The following is a 9,665-nucleotide window of genomic DNA, read 5'->3' as shown; positions in this document are numbered from 1 at the left end:
TGAATGCCACGGCGTAAATCCCCGCCAATTTCGCATAAATCACGCGATGTCCGAACAAGTGGTCGGTCGGGTCGGGCCACTCGCTCTGGACCGGCTGTGCGCTCCCGTGACGGACAGGGAGTTTTAGTAAACCGTGTTTCCCCTCCGCTAAGGCCCTCCGCTACACGGAACTTTACAGCCAAGGCCATCGGCACGCAGGCGCAGTGGCGGTTTCTTCGTAGCGGAGGGTTCCGAGGGGGAAACACGGTCTACTAAAACTCCCTAATGACACGCGAGCTAAAGTGGCTGCGCTCTCGAGTCGCGCGCGCTAACGTCGCAGCGCTCTCGAGTCGCGCGCTCTCAGCGTCGCGGCGCTCTCGTGTCGCGCGCGCTAACGTCGTGGGGCTCTACTGTCGGCGCTCTAATGTCGGTGTTCTTGTGTCGTGCGCTCTACAGTCGTCGAAACGGATCGAGTATATTTTGTTTCACAACGACCTCGGTGGCTTTTAACTGGCAATAGCGAGTTTTAGTAGACCGTGTTTCCCCCTCCGCTAAGGCCCTCCGCTACACGGAACTTTACATCCAAGGCCATCGGCACGCAGGCGCAGTGGCGGTTTCTTCGTAGCGGAGGGTTCCGAGGGGGAAACACGGTCTACTAAAACTCCCTAATGACACGCGAGCTAAAGTGGCTGCGCTCTCGAGTCGCGCGCGCTAACGTCGCAGCGCTCTCGAGTCGCGCGCTCTCAGCGTCGCGGCGCTCTCGTGTCGCGCGCGCTAACGTCGTGGGGCTCTACTGTCGGCGCTCTAATGTCGGTGTTCTTGTGTCGTGCGCTCTACAGTCGTCGAAACGGATCGAGTATATTTTGTTTCACAACGACCTCGGTGGCTTTTAACTGGCAATAGCGAGTTTTAGTAGACCGTGTTTCCCCCTCCGCTAAGCGCCTCCGCTACACGGAACTTTACAGCCAAGGCCATCGGCACGCAGGCGCAGTGGCGGTTTCTTCGTAGCGGAGGGTTCCGAGGGGGAAACACGGTCTACTAAAACTCCCTAATGACACGCGAGCTAAAGTGGCTGCGCTCTCGAGTCGCGCGCGCTAACGTCGCAGCGCTCTCGAGTCGCGCGCTCTCAGCGTCGCGGCGCTCTCGTGTCGCGCGCGCTAACGTCGTGGGGCTCTACTGTCGGCGATCTAATGTCGGTGTTCTTGTGTCGTGCGCTCTACAGTCGTCGAAACGGATCGAGTATATTTTGTTTCACAACAACCTCGGTGGCTTTTAACTGGCAATAGCGAGTTTTAGTAGACCGTGTTTCCCCCACCGCTAAGCCCCTCCGCTACCCGGAACTCTACATCCAAGGCCATCGGCACGCAGGCGCAGTGGCGGTTTCTTCGTAGCGGAGGGTTCCGAGGGGGAAACACGGTCTACTAAAACTCCCTAATGACACGCGAGCTAAAGTGGCTGCGCTCTCGAGTCGCGCGCGCTAACGTCGCAGCGCTCTCGAGTCGCGCGCTCTCAGCGTCGCGGCGCTCTCGTGTCGCGCGCGCTAACGTCGTGGGGCTCTACTGTCGGCGCTCTAATGTCGGTGTTCTTGTGTCGTGCGCTCTACAGTCGTCGAAACGGATCGAGTATATTTTGTTTCACAACGACCTCGGTGGCTTTTAACTGGCAATAGCGAGTTTTAGTAGACCGTGTTTCCCCCTCCGCTAAGCGCCTCCGCTACACGGAACTTTACAGCCAAGGCCATCGGCACGCAGGCGCAGTGGCGGTTTCTTCGTAGCGGAGGGTTCCGAGGGGGAAACACGGTCTACTAAAACTCCCTAATGACACGCGAGCTAAAGTGGCTGCGCTCTCGAGTCGCGCGCGCTAACGTCGCAGCGCTCTCGAGTCGCGCGCTCTCAGCGTCGCGGCGCTCTCGTGTCGCGCGCGCTAACGTCGTGGGGCTCTACTGTCGGCGATCTAATGTCGGTGTTCTTGTGTCGTGCGCTCTACAGTCGTCGAAACGGATCGAGTATATTTTGTTTCACAACAACCTCGGTGGCTTTTAACTGGCAATAGCGAGTTTTAGTAGACCGTGTTTCCCCCACCGCTAAGCCCCTCCGCTACCCGGAACTCTACATCCAAGGCCATCGGCACGCAGGCGCAGTGGCGGTTTCTTCGTAGCGGAGGGTTCCGAGGGGGAAACACGGTCTACTAAAACTCCCTAATGACACGCGAGCTAAAGTGGCTGCGCTCTCGAGTCGCGCGCGCTAACGTCGCAGCGCTCTCGAGTCGCGCGCTCTCAGCGTCGCGGCGCTCTCGTGTCGCGCGCGCTAACGTCGTGGGGCTCTACTGTCGGCGCTCTAATGTCGGTGTTCTTGTGTCGTGCGCTCTACAGTCGTCGAAACGGATCGAGTATATTTTGTTTCACAACGACCTCGGTGGCTTTTAACTGGCAATAGCGAGTTTTAGTAGACCGTGTTTCCCCCTCCGCTAAGCGCCTCCGCTACACGGAACTTTACAGCCAAGGCCATCGGCACGCAGGCGCAGTGGCGGTTTCTTCGTAGCGGAGGGTTCCGAGGGGGAAACACGGTCTACTAAAACTCCCTAATGACACGCGAGCTAAAGTGGCTGCGCTCTCGAGTCGCGCGCGCTAACGTCGCAGCGCTCTCGAGTCGCGCGCTCTCAGCGTCGCGGCACTCTCGTGTCGCGCGCGCTAACGTCGTGGGGCTCTACTGTCGGCGCTCTAATGTCGGTGTTCTTGTGTCGTGCGCTCTACAGTCGTCGAAACGGATCGAGTATATTTTGTTTCACAACGACCTCGGTGGCTTTTAACTGGCAATAGCGAGTTTTAGTAGACCGTGTTTCCCGCTCCGCTCAGCCCCTCCGCTACCCGGAACTCTACAGCCAAGGCCATCGGCGCGCAGGCGCAGTGGCGGTTTCTTCGTAGCGGAGGGCTAGCGGAGGGGAAATACGGTCTACTAAAACTCCCTAATAATATAAAAAATAACGCGCGCGCACACACACACACACACACACACACAAAAACGTGTCAGTGGCTCTGAGCCAAGGCGCTGGCCTACGAATTATATTTGGCGGGTTCGGGTACGGTAGAGTTCCTGTATAGGCTCCCTACGGGAGCCAGAGTTGCGCATTTGTTTTCCCCGCGCCGCCACGCCGCTATTCGCCGAGATCCATCACGTGAGGAGCAAAGCATCCGGTGACGTGCAAGAAAGCCACCTTTACGGTCGCTCCGCCGACGTTTCTCTTGCCCCGGCGCATGTTTCCCTGCTTTCCGCCTCCTTTTCCTCCTCTCCTGTTTTCCATGCGCGGCGGCGCGCGCGGCGCCGCTATTCGCCAAATTTAGTCGCATGAGGAGCAAAGCATCCAGCTCGTGCGGGAAAGCCGGCGCTACGGCCACGCGCCGAGGCTGAATGCGCAACTCTGCTACCGTAGGTAGCCAAGGTGCCCGCCATCTGACCCAAACTGAGATTTCGGTTGCACGTCAAAAGATCTCCAGGTGGTCGAAATGAACCCGCGGTTTTTTCAGTGGGGCGTGCCAGATAACCTTCGTTGTTGTTGTTTTTTTTTCTTATAAAACCCTAAGATCTTAACAATTGCCTCGCTTTGCCTTAGTTGAGAGCGCAGTCAAAGCTACGGGCCAATGAAGCCAATAAACCTGAGCCAAGGGTGTCGACGTCCTCTGACAGGCAGAGTACAAAACAAACAAAAAAGGGGGTTAAAATATTACAGGAAGATTCATTGATGGATTCTTGGGGATTCTGTTAGCATGACCCTTGGGAAACGCTAACACTGACCCGGTAACGAGGCCAAAAAGAGGCAGCAAAAATAGAAAAAGCAAGAGTGAAAGCCAAAAGAAAAAAGGGAAGCGGTCAAGGTTGGCATTTCCCAAAGGGGGACGTCTGTGGCGTTTCCAAGGGTTATGCTAACGCATACCCGAAGAATCCACCAATGGATCATCCTGTAATTTTTCTTGTTTACACCTTACTTATGATTAAAGAGAATATAGTTGTCGAATTTCCAGGAAATTATGATTTAACTAAGAAAATAACACGTTTATGCAAAAAACAATACAGAACAAAAAACGGCGCATTTTATTTAAGAAAGTAGGAAATTGGAGCTGTGATTACAGTTGTCTTTAAATGCGATAAAATTTCACTCGTTAATAAAGAGTTTTAGTAGATCGCGTGTTCAGGCCACGCTAGTCGTAGCGGGAGCTCGCGCTGCCTATTTGATGCATGCTCTGAAGCGCGCGCTTGTAGCGGTAGCGGGCCTTTGAAAACGATCTACTAAAACTCCCTAGTCACTTTAGGTTTGAGCGTAGCAAAAACTATAAAAGTGATCTCCATGCTTTGAACGGTTCTACCGAGCACGTGCGCTTGTTCAGTGAAAAGGTATTTCAGGGCAGCATGCTCGCGCTTGTATCCGCTTCGCTCGCACTTATGGTGAAACCAAATACTATACTAGTAAAGTATCTGATAAATCAAAGCTCGCCGTCTGCATATGTGCGGTACCATCAGTTTTCATGGGACATCCCGCTTGTTTATCGTTATTGTTTTCGTTTATATATAGCCACACTGTGATTCAGCTCGTGCTCTTTTGTGTACGACATGCACAAAAACCTATGCTACTAGCAACGTGTGTCAGTAGCATTTGTGCCAGTGCATAGAATATTTACAACTTCACATGTGGTCGCTCGCGTAGGTAAACAATGTTGTTTCTCAAGAACAACTGCGACTGTATGAAATCACGTGGCAAAAGCTTGCTGTCAGCACGCGCTCTGTCGCAAGCCCTTGGCAGCCAGTGAATACTCATTATTGGCGCCGAGAAGATCGGTAGCTGTCAGCAGATTTAGATTTCCTATCGACCCAGAGTTAAGGTATATTTCCCTTTGCTCTGTTGTGAGCAATCAGGAGACAGATTGCACCAAGCCTGAAGGTAATACCATGAACGCTCCAACATTAGAGCCTGAGCAGTACGTGTTGATTAAAGCTTTAGCTTTCGATGACCCCTTGCCTTTCTATGCGCTCAAGGCTTGTGTAAAACGTAGCGCTGTTTCAGTGTTCATTAACTTGAGATGTGCGTACTTTCACCATATTTTATACAGAATCACACTCCACCCTTTGCATATTTTTAATTCTTTCCACACCACTAGTTTGCCCGCTCAAATCACCAAATGAAGACTGCTACATTGCTTAAGCTCTGTGCAATAGCTATCCACAGAACCAGAATCTTTGACTGGTCAGTCATTTTATTTACCACTGCACTCGTACTAAAATTAATTCTGATCATTTAATGCTGCGAGTGACTTTTTAACCATGGGATTACTTTCATATATGTGGCAAGCGTAAGACTCCCGCACCAGTCGTGCTTTGGGTTTACCAAACTCAATATCTCCAGCTGCGAGTCATTTTTCGTGTTTTGCAGTCATATGATTTTGGTCAAAATAAACACCACGGTGACTTAAATGAGACACACGACCAAAATAAAATAGTTTATTTGTTTTCATTCTTGAGGTATTTCCTCTAGCAAGAATTTTCGTAACCCACGTCTATCACGTCATCACGTTTTTCTGGAAGTCCTAAAGATCCAAACACCTGCACGACAAAATGACCGGCCCGTCAGACAAATCTGACCACATTGAAATATCTGGAATCGGCCACTGAAATTCCCGGTCTGCTAATTGCGCGCCTGCAATCTCATATTTTTCGACGCGTCGGTTGTTCTGTCGTGAATGTGACTCGCTATTAGGACGATTTGCGCTTTTTGTTCTGACCATGCACTTTTGCTGGAGATCTGACCTCAGAGGTAACTATAGTTCCCTTTGCGCGAGAACTTGTGCCGGCATGCGCGTTCCACAGAAAGCTTGCGTAGAGAAAAACATTTGAAGGACTAGGGATGCCACTTTCGGGATATAGAGAAATGCCGCACTGAATCGAAGCGCCATCACACACGATATATAGCATTAATGTTCATGTCTCGAAGGCAATGCCATCGTCATCTGTTGGTTCAAAATCACACAGACCAAGGGTGGGGCCAAGGCTCGCACCGCGACTTCCGAAGCCATAGCCACGCGATCGCTTACGTCAGTCATGGAGATAGTGATGCCACCTCCAAGGGAACTTTGCTGCAGCAATCGCACAAGTGCAAGGGTCACCAAAATTTCCTGACGTACCAAATCAACCAAACTTCCCTACCCGCCCGGCACATTTAGCAAATAGTGGTCACGTGACCACTGTCACGTTGATAACGTCACTTTCGTGTCGCTTTTTCGTGTCACTATTCTGCGTTCGTTTTATATTGCATACCCTTACCCATAACTACGGAGCCTGCGCATCTCCGACTGGTGTGTTTTGAGTACTATTCCACCGATGTTTCCAAAGTTGTCCCGAAATGGAAGCAAATGACGTCAAAAAAGTCGGAGTGTCCTACTGTCGGATGTCGCGATCCTGGTGGTTGGTCGTAGAAGTGCTGGCAAAAAGAACGAGCAAACGTGAGATGTCGCTGTCGTCGCGGCGTCCCAACTCCTGGCTGCCGAAGCTACCGTGTACTGCCACACTGGAGAAAGACCTGCAGCAGAACAGGCGTCTGCCACATTCACCCCCGCTGCTGGGACACCGCTAGGGTCGTGGCCGGCGACAGTGTGACTCTTTTATGACTTCATCAGGAAAAAATCGAGGGACCATTTTTTGGGTCGCGGTAAACACGTCAGTCGTAGACAGCTTTTAGGCACCGTACTATAACGCCCATAACGTATTTTCTACGTTAAAAAAAAAAAAATCGGGACTGCCAATTATCTTTGAGTGAAGTCATTTTATTTTGACGCATACTTTTCAGGCCTATCGGATCTTCGCGACAAGGTACGAAGAGCTGTACCGTCTCATAATCATCCAGGGCTTGGAGACGTATAATCAGGACCAAATATTCTTCATATCATACGCAATGGTACGGCATGGCAACGCTAGGTTCAAAAAATCGTTATTCGAAGCGCTTCGTTCTACCGTCGCCGTGTCATATCGGAGACATGCATTGATGTATAATCATAGTGCCATGAAAACTGTTAAACACTGTTCGAAATGCTTGCTATATCGTGAGATGCCCCGATTCACATTGACTTTTTTTTTTAGACAATATTAAGTGTGAACATCCAGTTTATATCTCGAATCTTTATGATAGGTGTGCTCTTTTGTGTGCTTTTCGACTGAGTGGATGAAAAAAGCTATAATTCGACGTAATTGCCTAATGGATGCAGGGTTTTGCACTATAAATATAACGGCGCGACGGAAGTAATGACACGCGGGGAGTTACATCCAACGAGCAAAGACATCCATCGGGCAACTGCATTCCCAGAGAAACGACATCCAAACACATTTCAACCAATCAAAGGAGCTAGTATATGCATTCACCAAACAAACACATCCAGTGATGGAGGATAATGCCTCGTTGAATGCGTTGACACGTAGTCCCACACTGGGTCTGTTAAATATTTTGCTCATTAGTCGACTGGGCGGACGCCGTAACTCGTATTTTGATGTAATTGCTCGAGTGATGTGTTTTCTTCGCTATGGGTGTAATGGCGGGAGTTGAGGGGGCGACACTTTGGCTGAGCCTCTACCCATCGGGAAACTATATTCACCGAGCAACTACGTACATCGAACACGTATACATTCCACGTAGACATACATCCAACGAATTACCGCATTCACTGAGAGTGGCGGTTGCGTTCTGCCCGGCCGAAGATGGGCGAGTCACGCGCGTGCACTGTTCCGTCTGCGCAGACAATGTGCGAGAAGCTCCGTCGCCACTCCCTCTACCACTACCTTCGGCCAAAGAGCGGGATAAGCAATCATAACAGGTAAGTCGGGGCACCTGACGCCAACCCGTTCTCCTCGCCTTCGTATACGTCTCCTGGTGGCTGAGACACGGACGGGCCCGGTGGGCAACGCCACTGTGGTCAAAGCCTGTGCAGTGAAGTTTTGATGCCGTCACGTTGAGATCGAGTGAAGACACAGAAAGGGATACGAGTGTTGAGTCATCGTTCGGCTGTGCCTCGTGTCCAGTTAACACGTCCAAGGACGCTTTGCACAGTACTCGTTTCGTGCCCAAGAGACCCTTTTCAAAAGTGCGCGCCATCTAAGCTGCTGCGCCAATTATCCGAGTGACCGAGTTGGTTGGCCGCGGACACTGAACATGTATTGGACATGAGGGTTACGTCGGCGTTTAACGAGGACTCGGATCCAATCAGGAGCTTCGTGCTCACGAAATGGTGACCGCCATTGTTGCTTGACGGGGTTTGGAAGACAAAAAAAAAAGTTTATTGCTGAGTTGGCGCCATCCGACGGCGATGGCGTTCTATGTGGGGAAGAGGAAGATTTTCGCGGGCTTTGGTTATTTGAGGTGGTATTGGCTGGTTTGGCGTTATCCCAGCACGAGGAGTTGGGAACAGCACGTGTGCCCCGCGGAAAGTAAAAACAGCCGCTTTCTCGCAGGACCAACCTGTCCCTGATGAACTTCGAACGATTCGGCTTCGCTTTCGGATGTCCGCTGGGATCCCCGATGAACCCGGAGCTCAAATGCGACGTCTACTAAAATATTACCCTAAAGTCAAGTTTTTTTTTTTATCTATATTTTTTATCTATATACATGTACGTTAAAAGTACCGTGATAGTTTGAATGTTTTATAGTATAACGGCCAGTATGTTGCCGATCGCGGTCATTCTTGAATATGCCAAATACAACGTTGCATAAAAATGACAAGAAATAAATACTGACGTCGTTATTGCGTCTCATTGCAATCGTTACTGACTCATTCCAATCGTTATCTCTGATCAAACATTCGCCAGCTCGAAGATTTTGTTGTGTTCGTCCGTTTTTTTATCGTTCCCCATCTCAGGGTTTACAAGATGTCGAAGACAAGGCGTTCGCATTACGTTGTCGCCTCCCTGCTACCAACGGACGACTGCCCCATCCTACCAGGTTTCTCCAAGTGGGAGAGGGTATGCATCCGTCGACTTCAAACACGCACAGCCATCACTCCAGTGTGGAGGGCTAGGTTCTACAAACCCACGTCGCCGGACGGTCCCGGAGCAGTCCTGCACTGCAGGACCTGCAGGGTGCCAACTACCTGCCGGCACCCTACTTCCTTTGAGACTGCCAGGGCACTATAGAAAGCAGAGACAAGAGGCCTTACAGGAGCTGCCCCCAGAAGCAAAACTTAAAGGGGCACTGAAGTCGATTTTGAGATCGTCCTTTTGTGGTGACAACTCAATCTAGACACTCTAAGCAACAAGCCGAAACCACAGCCGTGCGTAGCTTATTTCCTCGTTAAAAGCGTGTTTAAAGATCGCGACACACCCTTTTTGGGAAGAATTTTTTTCCGAGTGAAGTGGTCGACAAAGGGGGCTTGTCGGCGAGTTGCAAGCGATGGCTTCGCCTGGGGAGAAAAAGGGGAGTTTTATCCGAATGTGTACCTATCAGACCCTCTTTGAAACAAGTTACAATAAAATCATTCGGAATCTGCGTGTATTGTAGGGCTTTCATTGGTCCACAAAATGTATATATAGTCCGCGAGAAAAAAAAAAAAAAAGTCCGCATGTTTTTCTATTGCCCTGAGATGAATAGGCGGTTTTGCAATATAGGACTTGATATATGTGGAAACTAACAGATTTTAAACAATACAAGATCAAAAGCGA

This window comes from Ixodes scapularis, unplaced genomic scaffold (assembly GCF_016920785.2).
Source record: "Ixodes scapularis isolate PalLabHiFi unplaced genomic scaffold, ASM1692078v2 PGA_scaffold1__304_contigs__length_218370807, whole genome shotgun sequence".
Taxonomy (NCBI): Eukaryota; Metazoa; Arthropoda; class Arachnida; order Ixodida; family Ixodidae; genus Ixodes; species Ixodes scapularis.
Note: the sequence above shows the minus strand (reverse complement) of the source record.